Consider the following 13,858-nt stretch of genomic DNA (forward strand, 5'->3'; position numbering starts at 1 on the left):
ACTGCCCTGGTCCTCCAGCTCAGCCTGCATGTGCTTTACCTACCATCCAGTGAGACCTTCACTAACTTCACTGCTGAGAGTAGGACAAAGAGGCACAATAGTTTGTTGTGTTACCTAACTACCCACCAACTCCTTTTGATGTTTTTTTAACGTTACTATGCATCTTCATTTTGCATTGAAAACTGTGCAACACTCTGAAAGCTTTCCATTGTATAATTTATGTTCTTTCCACTTCTAAATCCTATACATTGTATGTGTCAACTTACACATTTAAATAATACATAGCATGTGTTCACATCTGTAGCGAGTTAAGCAGGCAGACAGAGGCAGGACGGCACAGCCCTCAATATATTTTGGTATATACTGTATATCGCTGAAAATTGATTCAGTGGATCTTTCTAAATTACATGAATGAAGCTTCCAGGCAGACTATAAAATAAAACCAGGTGTGATTTTCTTTTTCTTTCTCAAGGACTTCCATTAAGCTCCACTTCCACAATCCAGTGACAGTAGTAGGTGATCAATATGAAAAAGTAGGTCCCTCACAATTTCTTCCATAAGTCAATTACCGCACAGCTCTGTCACTCTCTTTTGCACATCATCTATTCATTTTATGTATTGTTTGACTAAAAGGCAAAGATGTCTGTTTCTTCAACAACTGCAAATGTTCTCATAGATTGAAGCAGAAAGCATGTTTATTACAACTGACAACAGATTTATCCACAACTCTTGATAGCCTCAGTCAAGCCAGAGTTAAATCCCACCACTGTGTATATTCAATATTTCATGATTTTTCTCTTTTAATTATTTTTCAGATATGTGGAATAGGCAGCATCTGTATCCCCTCATCTCGCAGCATTTTCCCTAATGACTTGGGTGTTTAAATCTACTTAATCTGTCATGGCATAAAATATCACTATTTTAAATAGGGAAATATTCCAATATAAGGAGAAGTTATTATCTCAGTGCAGTCATATGTGGAGAATTTTGCCCTGTGGTGCAAAAAGAAACCAACCCCAACCCTACCAATAAAACTCCTAAGAAGTAACTAACTGGTTCTTACCAAAACCCATCTTCTAGATGTTGTGTTTGTAACCATGACTTCTTCCTTCTACTATTGAAAGAGGTACGTTAGTCTTACTCTGTTACAGCGACTGCTTGCACACCTGTTTGCTGCCTCCAGAAGTGCTGCGTATGGGTTTGCTTGACTATTGTTATACAGGATTACCCTCAAGTGTGGACTTTTATTCCACAAAAAAAAAAATCTTTCGAGAATTCACTCCATATTCTAACTTAGAGAACATCTCGATCCAATTTAAAAACCACAAGAAAGCATGGAAATTTCACATATGTAGAAAAAAAAGTTCTCTGTGCTGGGAACAGGAACAGATGCTGAAGAAGTTACAGAATTTCCATCAGTGAAGATATTCAAAACTCAGCTGGGTAAGGCCCTCAGCAACCTAATCTAACTTTGTAACTGGACTTGAAACATCTGCTTTGAGTGGCAGGTGGACCAGGTAGTCTGCACAGGTCCTCTAACCACATAATTATGCGTATACGTGCAGAAACCCTATGGAAGTGTGTTTCTCTTCCTTCTTCATCATGTATTATCTGTTGCAGCAGCAGCTGGCATCTCTGGTGATGTTAAATGTAAACCACTAAGAAAAAATATACTGTATGTATGTCTCGTGAGATGGAACTAAAATGAAAAGGTTCATGAAGATGCAGGTCACAAATAGTCTCAGATCAGATCTGTAACAACCATAGGCAAATTCAGGATTTGATCTTGAGTCCACTGAATACAGCAGTGGTCTCACTACTAAAAGCAATATTCTCAGAAAGGAGAAAGGAAGGAAAAAACACATAAAGTAAGATTATTCTGTGCTCCCAGTAATAAAAAGTCACCTTACAAAAAAAAAATTACCACCAAAATCTGATGAAACCTCCGTCTGAAAAGTTTTAACAGAAAATCTATCTGCCAAGCCAAAATTAAATGGTAGTATGCTGGAAATAGTAATGGAATTTGATGAGCTCAAGCTGCCACTTCGGAGGAAAGCGTTTAAAGGTGATGTGAAATGAAGATTAAAATCCAAAATGCCTGGAAAAAAAAAAAAAAAATAATTGTCTTAATCTAAATTCACATCTTGAGCACATGTTGGCGTCTCTGTGCTGCTCTTATGTGTACCCAGATCAGTGCGCTCTGAGAAATATTAGTGAAGTATTTATGCCAGAGAAAGCTCTTGTGGGAACAGCCTTTTAGATTGCCCATTCCCATTTATTGGAGAGAATAAGTAGCTTGTTGAGCTCCCAGAAAAAGGTGGTGGTGCTTTGCTTGGGCTTGTCATCTTATGTTAGTTATGTGCAGGTTATGGGAGCAAAAAGCAGATATAAAACTACTGAACAGAACAAAATTTGGTTCTGTGTCCCAGCTCACCCCTGTGACTGTCACACAGGATCACACTTGGGCGCACTTTTCTGCACTCAGGATAAACAGCTTCCTACTGAATGTGCACCTAGTTTGTCAGAAAATAAGATATACCAGGCTAACAAAGGTCTCTTAAGAGGCTCTTATCCTGCAGCCACCCAAGCATTTTCCCACTGACTTCAATGAGATATAAAGCCAAGACAGAAACACAGGACTGTGATGGCTTAAAGCACTTTAGAACAGCACTGACTTCAGTGAAGATGCAGATGTTCAATGCTTCTCAGTGTTAAATCATCTCAGACCCAAAGAAAGCCTTTACTGAAGCAGCTTTCTCATTTAAGTACTCAGAAATGCAACTGGAATTAATTTAGGCCTGGCCCCCACATACACCATGATTATTCCGGTGAGGGATGTGATTTTTAATTCTGGCAATGCTATTCCTCCATACAACCCTATTGCAGTTACATTGCTATAAATACAGCTTATAGCACTATAATTTATTTCCATTCCTATAAACACATTCTAACCAGTCAACCATTGTCCTTGCTCATTCAGTTACATTGCTCTAGCTACACGAACATCGTTAAACTCTTGGGTGTAAACAAAGCCTCAATTATGATGTTATTTCTGTTTTATTCGGCTTAGGTCCTCTGCAAAAGGCATCCTACAGTATACATTTCTTGACCCCTTAAGCTCAGAACAAGCTTCGTACTAGAAATGGCCTAGTAAAATTTTTGTTGTTCAACAAACAGTAAAGCGCCATATGAGAAATTAGTGAGAGCTGTCATGTTTCACTGCTTATGAGTTTTTAATGTAAACTTCTTATTGCTTGGAGTAATATTAACATGTAGATCCACAGCCTCAGCTTAGTAACAGTTCTACTCACAGGAGACTCCTTGCAAGCATTTTCCAACATGTTTTAACCATATCTGTTCCTTCTTCAGGAAGATTATCCCGCAAAGGTCCATCTCCATTAAGACCTAATTCATCAATTTTATAGGAATCCACCAGATAATTGCTGTTTTTCAGATTAAACCATCTCAATCTAATACAGAACAAGCAGCTTCACCTGCATTTGACATTAATGTATTTCTCAAATTTAGTTAAAAAGAAGTACATAGTCCAAACTGATTACACTATGAGGCAAAACATTACCTCAAAATTAAATCTCCAGGGGAAAGAAAAAAGTCCATGGAAACTGAAAAAGACAGGAACGCAAAAGTTACTGTGACAAAGCACATTCATAAAAAGGAAAACAACCAGTTTCACATGAATTTGAAAGATTGTTTCCTGTGCCTTGGACTGCAGTTTTTACTGATCACGGTACAAACCCTAGGATCAGACATGCATCCTGAAGCCACAACAGTGACTCTAGAGCCAGTATGTAGGACTGGAGTGTATCTTCCATCAAGTTCATGTTACCTCAACTCCATGCCACCTGTAGTTTCTCTCTAGGAACGAAATCCTTTAAGCTGAATTTCCAGCTGTTTTGCACAGCAGGAACAGTGTGAAGCATCTGGTGCAAGTCTAAGATTTATGCCTATGGAATGGTTATGACAATTCAACCAGCTCTGTCCTATGGCAACAGCTTACTTACTGCCTTATTAAGTGTGGAAATTGTGATCTAGTTTCTGTTCCAGCTTTAGCTGCCTCTACTAGAGCCAGAGCTTCATGTGCTAATGTTATAACTTTATAGCATGCAAACTTGCTGAAGAAAGGAAACAAGATTTCTTGTCACATGCAATCTTATGGTAGTCTAATGCAAATCTATAACAAGATCTGAGAAAAGATTAAATAGGACTTTCTTAACATTAATACATCTGGAGCTACAAAATTCAGAAGAAATTATTTTTTACTGTAAACACTGTATCCAAAATCCCAGATCTAGCTTATCAATACCCTAATGCAACAAGTTAAAAAATTCAAGATTCAAGATTCAAAAAATTTTATACCTGAAGAAAAATATTAAGACTCAGCAAAGTAATTAGTGGACAAATATGTAAGATTAAATGCTACTGTGGTACTGATTATACGCCAGGGTCAACTTCTATACAAGTTGGTGAACTGAAGAAAAGACTAGTGAAACCTCGATAAGAAAAATAAAATAATACAGGTGAAAACTCTGGGCCAAAGGGCCTTTTTAATGACCTGTATAGTATTTCTGAAAGCACAGCATGATACAGAGTTGATGTTTTTACTCTCTTCTAGGTGAGGCAGTAAGAAGTTATAAGGTCCAATTTGAACAGATACAACTGAAATTGTATTATTTTACCAATTTCTAGCTATCAACTCCCAAAATTATTACTCATCTTCAGTATCTACACATAACATGCCACAAGAGAACTTCACTGGCCACTAATTATACAGAAAATATTCTTACTCCCATCTTCACTCCTTTGTTTCCTTCCAAATTCTTCAGAGGATTCCCATTACTTTCACAGCCTTTAATCTCCTCTTCTACTTCAGTAAGACCACCATTTGATCCTGAAAACTGACTCTTCATATTATTTTGCCTCTGACTAGCCTTCTTCCTCAAATGAAAGAAAATTGTTTCCCAAAGGATTCCACCAGAAACATAGGCCACGCTATTTTCTAGTAACCGGTCTGAGATCCGGTCTGAAACCTAATAGCTTGGCATTAAGTCATATCACAAATACATGGGGGAAACTGTGATTTTCAGATGTACTGTGGGATTCCATCCAAACAAAACTTTCAAACTGCATTCCTGAAATATGTGACCTTTGAACAACTGCTTTGAGTATTCGTAGGAGATGAAGGCACATAGGTACTGGCCACCTGAAAAACTAAGTAGGCTATTTACACAAAAAATTGGCAGTACTTAACAAGTAAAATAAATCAAGGAAATATAAATCCAGGAAAATAAACAAGGAAAAAAAGAACTGATCTTCCTCCTTTTTTTTTTTCTTTTCATAGTTGACCTTATTTGAATGAGGAAATTCTCTGAAGAAAATTACAATTCAAAACTAATAGTTAAACACACTGCAGAAGGCTTCAATGTCAAGTCTTTCAATTTGTACAAAGATGACATGCATGCAAATAACAGCAGAAGAGACCCAGCAGCCAGAAGCAGCAATTTTATATGGCAAAAAGATCTCTTCTGCTTAATGGATACCATCAAAAGACAAGCCCTACAAAGTCACAGCCTGAGATTACCATTTTGCTCTATGTTGAAAACAGAACAAACAAAAGAACCATAAAAGCAACTGAAAGATAAGCAAAAATTACTATTGTGCTACAGCTAGGACGAAGGAACTTAACATAAACGCTCCTTTTGGCATTCATGAGGGAATGATAAATGTTAGAGTTTTTGATAATTTATTAACAAGTGAACTATCAAAATATTTCATCGCTTGGTATGTATGACTACTATGCTATGAAATACTTCATTTCCTTTCAATGGTGCTCTTAAAAAACAATGCAATTACACTACAGGAAAAACAACTTTGCTCTTCCACTCTGAAGCTTTTGAAAGATTCCATCCCACCCAGCACACATCAGCTGAGGATGTGGTCCACTGAAGCTCATATTCAGAAATATACATAAAACTACAGCTGCATTCTGAATTTTCCTATCAGGTAAATTTTGTAATCAACTATTGCTAGCATTCACAATGTCTTTAGTAAAAAAATATGGAGAATCTTAAAATGTGTTTATAAATGTACATTTTTAATAATACAATGCACATTTTGTTGTATTGCAATTCACATTAATGAGTGAAGTAAATACTATTAGCCAATACAAATCAGGAAATACCAGATTCCATTCATTCATGATACCTTTACAATACAGTCCCAGTAGTCTGACAAAACTACAAATAGAACTGAGAAAAGTTCCTGTAGCATAGAACACTAACCGCAAAGTGACGTGCATCTCCTAACAAACAGACAGGACAACACGTGAATTAGACATACAGAATAGATTCACTCGAGTTAGAAATACAGAAGACAGCTTGTCACTTGACATAGTTCTGAAGTAAAAGTTTGCATAAGGCCTTTTAAAACACAAATAAATATACAGGCTTTGTGCTCTTTCACACAGTGCAATACCTATTGAAGCACAGGACTCATGCTTTTTTTAAACAGTGTACAAAACCTGATATTATAAAATAACGATAATTGAAAAACACCATTATCTTCTGAAAAAGAGAATTAGAAGTCTCCACAAATGAGACAAAATTTAAAAGGAGGTGGACCTAAGCTTTCATGCACATTTTAACACAGTCATGGAGTGACTGTTAATCATGGGCAGCAAGAATAATCTCACTATATTATATTAAAATGTATTTTCTTTTCTGTTACAGGAAAATCCAAGGGAGACATTAGCCCTTGACAAGAAGATTACAGGCAAGATGCACAGAAAATACAAGGCTTCTGGCCCCTACTACACTCCTGGCATTTCTATAAACAAGTACATAATTTTGTTGAGAGTTGTTTTTTCGGTGTTGGGTTTTTTGGTTGTTTTTCTTGGTTGGTTTTTTTTGTTTTTTTTATTTGCAGCTTGCTATACAACTGGACTGTGAACCATTTCACATTCATGCTATTTTTTTGGATTCTTGATTAAAACAGCTTCATGGATTTCTAAACTGCTTTTGAAGTACCCTTTAAAACATTTCGAATGTGCATGCCTGCATCTCAGCAATTTATTTTCAGATATTCAGGCTGCCTTAAATCTCCTTCTGAAACACATCAGTTCAACGAGTTTCCATATCCCCAGTGATCCAGTAACTGGTGACCCAGCATCAGTCACTGCTATTTTTTGCTGCTAGAGCCAGGTGCTTGCAAAGACTTGAAATTTGTGCACATGCTCCTTTCACTGTACATCAAAACTACCCATGGTGATCCAGCAATTACACATTACACAGAAAAGAATAACAAGTGACTCTGAGTAATCTTTTCTTCTGGATTTTGGAGAATGTATATGTGTGGTGACATATGAAAAGTCCCAGGCACATCTGTTGCTGACAACTTAGAACTATTCCGAAGAGAGATGAACAGTGTCAGTGCGTCAAAAATGGCACTGCTTTCATTTCGTGACATAACTTGAGACTAACAAAAGCACTGAGTCAAAGTTATTATATGTTTGCATTTGTCACTAAGAATAATCACACTACTGGTCCTTTCACACAACTGAAGTGCATCTGAATCAAATGGTGAATGTTATTCATAAAGCCCCGCTTGATTTAGCATGTTATTCAAATAAAGGGGATACAGAAGACTGCAGCTTAACCATTTCCCTTTTGCAAAGCATCCAACGAAAATGGCACGGCAACTTCTAGTGAATGTATTTAAGTCTACAGGATTAACCATCACTCTAATAAACACAAGGGCATTCCTAAAAATAACATTAGCACTTATGAAATAAGCAAATTGAGCACACTTGGGGAAAAAGAAGTGCTGTGTGTCATTCTAGGAGTTATATCCAAATACGGCTATGTGTGCAAAGCCAGGCTGTCCACTATCAGACTGTACCAGAATCAGACCATTTCACCCAGAACAACAAAAGACATCTCTTCTTGCAGTCTGACCAGATCCAGTCCCCTCCTTGACATGGACATTCTTTAAACCTCTCTTCTGTGTTCTTCCTTCTCTCCACTGATCCTACCGGCTTGAATTCTCCCTCCATCCTTTGATAAGGCTCTTCATCCAATTTCAGTCTTCCCCAGAACGTGGAGCCCAAAACAAACTCAGGACAGTAACTTCCTGACTCAGTTCAGCCACAGCAGCATATATGACCATAGTCTTTGGGCACCTTATTTCCACAGTTGGGCCCATCTTCTTCCACTATCCAATAATTATATACATAACTATATCTAATAAGCATCTACAGTTTTGTGTTGTTAGGGTTTTTTGTTTTGTTTGGTTTTGTTTTTTAAGGGCGAAAGTTTTTCCTCTCTTCAGCTTCTTTCTTTTCATCTTGGAGCATTGCTGTCAGAAGCAACTATGAAATGCTCTTTTTGGAGCCAGTTAAAAGTTATTTTAAAGCAACAAGGTTTTGGTCCACATTGTTCCTTCTGGAAGGCTGTTCTTGCAGCTGTAATTCTAGTAACTCAGTTTTCAATTCAGATCAACTAAATAGAAACCCCTTGACCAACCCCTGTATGAAGCCTCTGTGTTTTGTTTCAAAACAAAAATAAAAGAACATGAAAAGAAACAACCACGATCCCAAGGCAGAGAACCAAGGCAATCTGCAAACCAAACAGTTACAGTGATCCAAGCAACAGAAGACAGCATCTTGTCATATAAAGTTTCACCCGATTATTTTAGTTGATAATTCCAGCATCTTGCCAGTCACTAAAAACAAAAATAAAGCCCATCTAAATCCCTGGAGGCATCCACTGTTTCAGGTCATCATGTCCCTAACAAATGGAACGGCTCCTTTGTTTTACATGCAGTGTTTGGCAGAGGAGAAAAGTCATAGGCATTCTTCTCATCACACTCAACACATTCATTAATTAGCTGGCATTTTGCTTGTTTATCTAATGAGCTGTGGGACAGCCACTGCTGTGCAGGGAAAAAGTAACAAATTTAAATACTCTTTCTCTTCAGTTCTTTGAGGTACCTCACAGAATTCAAATTTTTCCATTCCTTCCCCCCCACCCCCCCAATAAAGTCCCCAATACTTCTTGGTATAGCTGTAATACTATATTTAAGGACTAAACCTACTTTTTTCTGTAAGCTCCACACATATAGCTTCCATTAACGTCAACACAAATTCAATATTTAACTTCCCACTATAGAATCTGAACATCATACTCTAGCTTTTAGGAACAGTCTAAGCTAAAAATGCATATTTTTGTGCATATTCAACATAACAAAATTGCATAGGGCAAGATTTTCAATACATATAACCTATGAAATTACCTTACCTAGTTTATTCATTCCGATATAATGCATCTGCCTAATTCAGGGCCACTGGCATACCTACAGTCAGTTATTTATCTACCGCTTACAGGTACACACAGACTCCTGGTCAAGTCATTAAGGCTGTGTCAAGCACCTCTGAAAATTGCTAGATTATGATACACCACAGACCCATATCCTACTTTAATCCAAGGTGACAGCCACTGTTCCCATTTCCTATGCCACACAGCTGCAAGGATTGTTTGCAAACTTGAGGGATTGTGTCACCCTGCTGTCCCATTACACTTACATGGTCAAACCCACACCATTTTCTGTGGTTAGAGACACCAAAAGGAGGTGCCATGTGGCCAGCTGCAATGCCAGGGGGGGTTTGCCTCCTCAGCCCAAAACACCAAAGACCTACAGTGCTGCAAACAACAACATGAAACACAACAGCAGGTCAACCTGTCACCCCTGGAGCCTCACTGGGATTACCTGTAACATCTCAGCCACTATACCACAGTCACGAACAGCATGCACTGACAAACTGCAAATAAAATGGAAAAGTCAATATGAGATGGCAAGAAGAAAAGATTACTTTTTTTTTCTTTTTCTTTTCAGATACGACAGTTTCAGTGTGAGGGCACAGACAGACTTCAAATACAACATTCAGTCCTGGGTGTCCTTAGCACGATGTCAGTAAATTGAGAGGCGTACAGGAATCATCAAGAAACAGTCATCAATCTGGCAGAACAGGCCAGCAAGGAAAAAAATACAAATAAGTTCAGGCAGCTAGGTATATGGAATACAGCAAATCAGTGAGTAAGTGTGGTAGGAAATGCGATGACTGCTGAGACATGTTTTCCAGGGCGCAAACATGAAGATGTGTGTCATATTTACACAATGGCCCAAGGGCAAGCCATATTCACGTAAAATTAGAGGAAAAACTATAACTTGGCTGAAAATCAGAAATGGAGAACCCAATTAAAAAGTGAAATTAGTCTCCCAGGGAAGAGGTAGAGGGCTAATCACATAGCCATTTAAAGTCAGGATGGAAAAGGACCTTAAGTAAAATGAAAGAAAAAAATTTGCTTTGGCAAGGTTACTAATAAATATGTTTCCCATTGCCAGTTTCAATGAGTTATGAATGAGTAAAATGGTACTTGCCTTTCTCACTAGTAGCTCAGAGAACAAAGCTGTAGGTTGAATATGACATTGATGACTCCCAACGTGACTCATGGAAAAAAAAAATTAAAGCATAACCTTGTACTATATTCCATTAGTTTGCAGAATAATAGCAGCAGGGAATTTCAGCTCAAGCACTTTTTATGCATTTGAAGTGGCAGCATTGGCTAAGATCTGTAACAGTTCTTCCACCAACTTCTCAAGAATTTTAGCTGATCCTGAATGTCACATACTGATGTCATCTTCATGACATAAGAATTTTTTTTTTTCTTTTCATTTAGGCATGTTTAGTAACAGCTCATCTAATAAGGAACAATTTCTAAATACATGGACTGTTTTGGGGCCAAAGAATGCTTCTAGAGGCATGACTGCTCACAGAATACTAATTTCATACCATACCCAAACAATCTGAATATAGTCTGGCAGACATTCCTACAGAAAATGCTAAGCTAACTATTGGATAAAAACCAAGATAATTTTAGTATCCTACCCCAACATGTAGTTAGATTTTGAATATAACTTTAATTTGTAAAGATACAATTAAAAAATCCCTCTGCTAGTCTTAATTAGATCCCTGTCTTCTCAAAAAACTAATTACATGTCAGATAAAGCACTGTTCTAGGAAGCTCCTGTATTCTTGCAAAGCCAGAGGTAATTCTATTCCCAGCTGTTTTACAGTGACTTGCTATATGCCTCCCAGCAAGCAAAAATGCACAGATTTTCAAAAGGCGATCAGTAACTACAAAGCTTTATAGACACTGATTAACCTTTTTATGTGTGCTGAACCTCCACATCTCCAACAGAAATCAGCAGGAACCATCAGAAATTTTGAAAAATAAGGCCTTACAGTCTAAATTTAAAAAATAATTCAGCAACAATAATTGTGCAGAAATGGCAGTTAGACACCTAAACTGTTTATATTCCCTTGAAAATCCTATCAGTACAGATCTACCATTTCAATGTACTCACAAAGGTATGAAAATGTCCACATTATTGTGGATGTCTACAGAAATTTAGGTATTACCTAAGCACCTTTTATGAGGCCAGCATGTAAATGTCTGAGAAACTGGTAAAATAAGACCCATGCTAAGGCAGTCAGAATTTTTCAAAATACCCAGTGAAATCCTGGCACCATGAAATTCAATAGGCAAAACTCTCACTGACTTAAGAGAAAAGTGAAGATTTACCCTTATCTCAGCTTCTTCATCAGCAAATCTGTTGTAGGCATATAGTTAAGAATAATTGGAACTTAGCTTATGTAAACACACAATTAAAATTGGGACTTGGGTTAGAATGGAAAAGCCTGGCTAGATACAAGGGCCTTCTAAAAGGTCAGGATGACCTGGAGACAACACTGACTAATGAAGAGAATTGATAGCCCTGGAGGAATCCTTGTGTAAGTGGATTAAACAGGGCTAAAGAATCCCTTATCAGAAAAGACTATCCTTGAAGACTGGTACATTCTGAAAACCCAGTGAAGGAATCTCTTTATCAGAAAAGACTATCCTTGAAGACTGGTACATCCTGAAAACCCATTGAAGGAATCTCCTTATTACCAAAGACTATCCTTGAAGACTGGTACATCCTGAAAACCCACTGACATCATCAAGATATCACTTTAACGTTAAAAATCATGCCTACAGGTCAAAAGACCCTGGCCCAGGTTAAAAAACTCTTCCCTGAGCATGCTTAATGAGAAATCAGTGATATAATCTTATGTAAATTAACTGACCAATTTGTAAATGGTGGATTACTGGGAGTTACTAACCTGAACTGAATTGCACAAATATGTGAATTTTGTATGGGGTGTGTGCTAGCTTGGAAGGATACCACCTAGCATCCCTTTTTTGCACAAACTTGGTAGAAACAAATACCTCATCTCTGTGTGAAATGGCTATTACACACCAGGCAACGGACCATGGTTTTGGGACAACAAATCTGCAACAAAAAGTTGTCAGAGACGATGTACTCCCTTCATCTCTTTCTGCTCCTTGCTCTGTCTGTATAGTTTAGCACCCAGACATCAAAATGATCACCATAATTTGGAAGGCATCCTGAAGATGGGAAACGACCTGTGAGTGGTAAGTTTTGTAATCAGACATTCTATTATTAAGTATTTCCAGGAAGTCTAGAGAAGTAAACGTGGCCAGAAAACTTCAGTCTTCTGCTAACATGAGATTAAACCAGTAGATCTTCCACTAATACAGAGCTCTTAACCTGAAGATCTCCTCAGAGCCTTTAATAAAGACAGAGCTATGAAGACTAACAAAATGAAAAATGAGATGCTATAAAGATAACAAAACCAATTAACCTATAGAATGAAAGATAAAAGGATCCAGCACCAAAGACTAACTCCTTCTTTCTTGATTTCTCACTGATGCCAGGTGCACTTGCAGTGACTTTAAGAACTGTTCAGCCAGCAGCCCCAGACTGCAGAGAAAGCATCAATGGAAGCAATAATGCAGCTGCAAGTGCTTGTCACCCTGTTTACTGAGGCCACTGTACTGAGGAACCTAAATATAGAGATTAAAAAAAATCTGATTTAGACATCTACATAGTAAAATCTGGGCCAGTATTACCAAGATCAAAACTGCCTTCTTAGGCATGTCAGGATACATAAAACATACATAGCACCAGTTAACTGAATGGCAAATAGTTCAAAATAGGCAGTCAAAACAATGTACACATGAACACTTTAGGGTCTCAGGTTCTTCTTGAGGGGGGAGAGTTCACAAAGAAAAACCTTCAGGTAGTACTGCCCCAAGTGGAGGGAACGCTGCATTTTAATCTCCTCAAAAAAATTCCCCTGAAAGACTTACCAGCAGACATGGCAGTTTGACACTGCTCACCTGCTCTCACAAGTGTTTATCACCAGAGGCACCAGTGACCGTAAGCCACGAGAGCAGCTCTATCAATAAACACCCTTATTTCTCTCACAGCTCCCTTGGGTGCTACAGGGCTATTGCGAAGGCTGCTTGTCCAGCACAAAAAATCAGGAGCTCAGTGGCAGAGTGATGACAGTTGACTCCACGTAGAAAGGTCACTCACTTTCTGTCATCTGGTAGTGTCATTAAGCTGAAGAGAAGTGAGATAATTGTCTGAAATTACTGTCTCTGGTGAAATGGAGCAGGAAAGCCGTATCACTTACTTGCACCAGAGAAACTAACAGGAAAAATAGCAGTCTCCTTTCACATCAGGACACATATAGCAGAGAGCCCGAAAAATACAGCAAGATTGTACTGCTTAACAAAATGCTCACAGTGATTTTGAGGTACAGAAGTTATTACTGTGGGAGAACCCATGATGTATTAATCAAAACAAATTTGAAAAGCTTCATCATATTTTCGAATGATGCTAGACTGTGTGATCTGGGCCTCATGAGGACCCA

At 38.0% G+C, this 13,858-nt stretch overlaps 1 protein-coding gene across 2 annotated transcripts in view; it reads right to left on the bottom strand.

Annotated features, from left to right (window-relative positions):
- PARP8 (poly(ADP-ribose) polymerase family member 8) overlaps positions 1-13,858 on the bottom strand; it is a 112,974-nt gene that overhangs the window by 62,714 nt on the left and 36,402 nt on the right. The window lies entirely within an intron of this gene.

Source organism: Strigops habroptila, chromosome Z (assembly GCF_004027225.2).
Source record: "Strigops habroptila isolate Jane chromosome Z, bStrHab1.2.pri, whole genome shotgun sequence".
In the NCBI taxonomy this organism is placed as follows: domain Eukaryota; kingdom Metazoa; phylum Chordata; class Aves; order Psittaciformes; family Psittacidae; genus Strigops; species Strigops habroptila.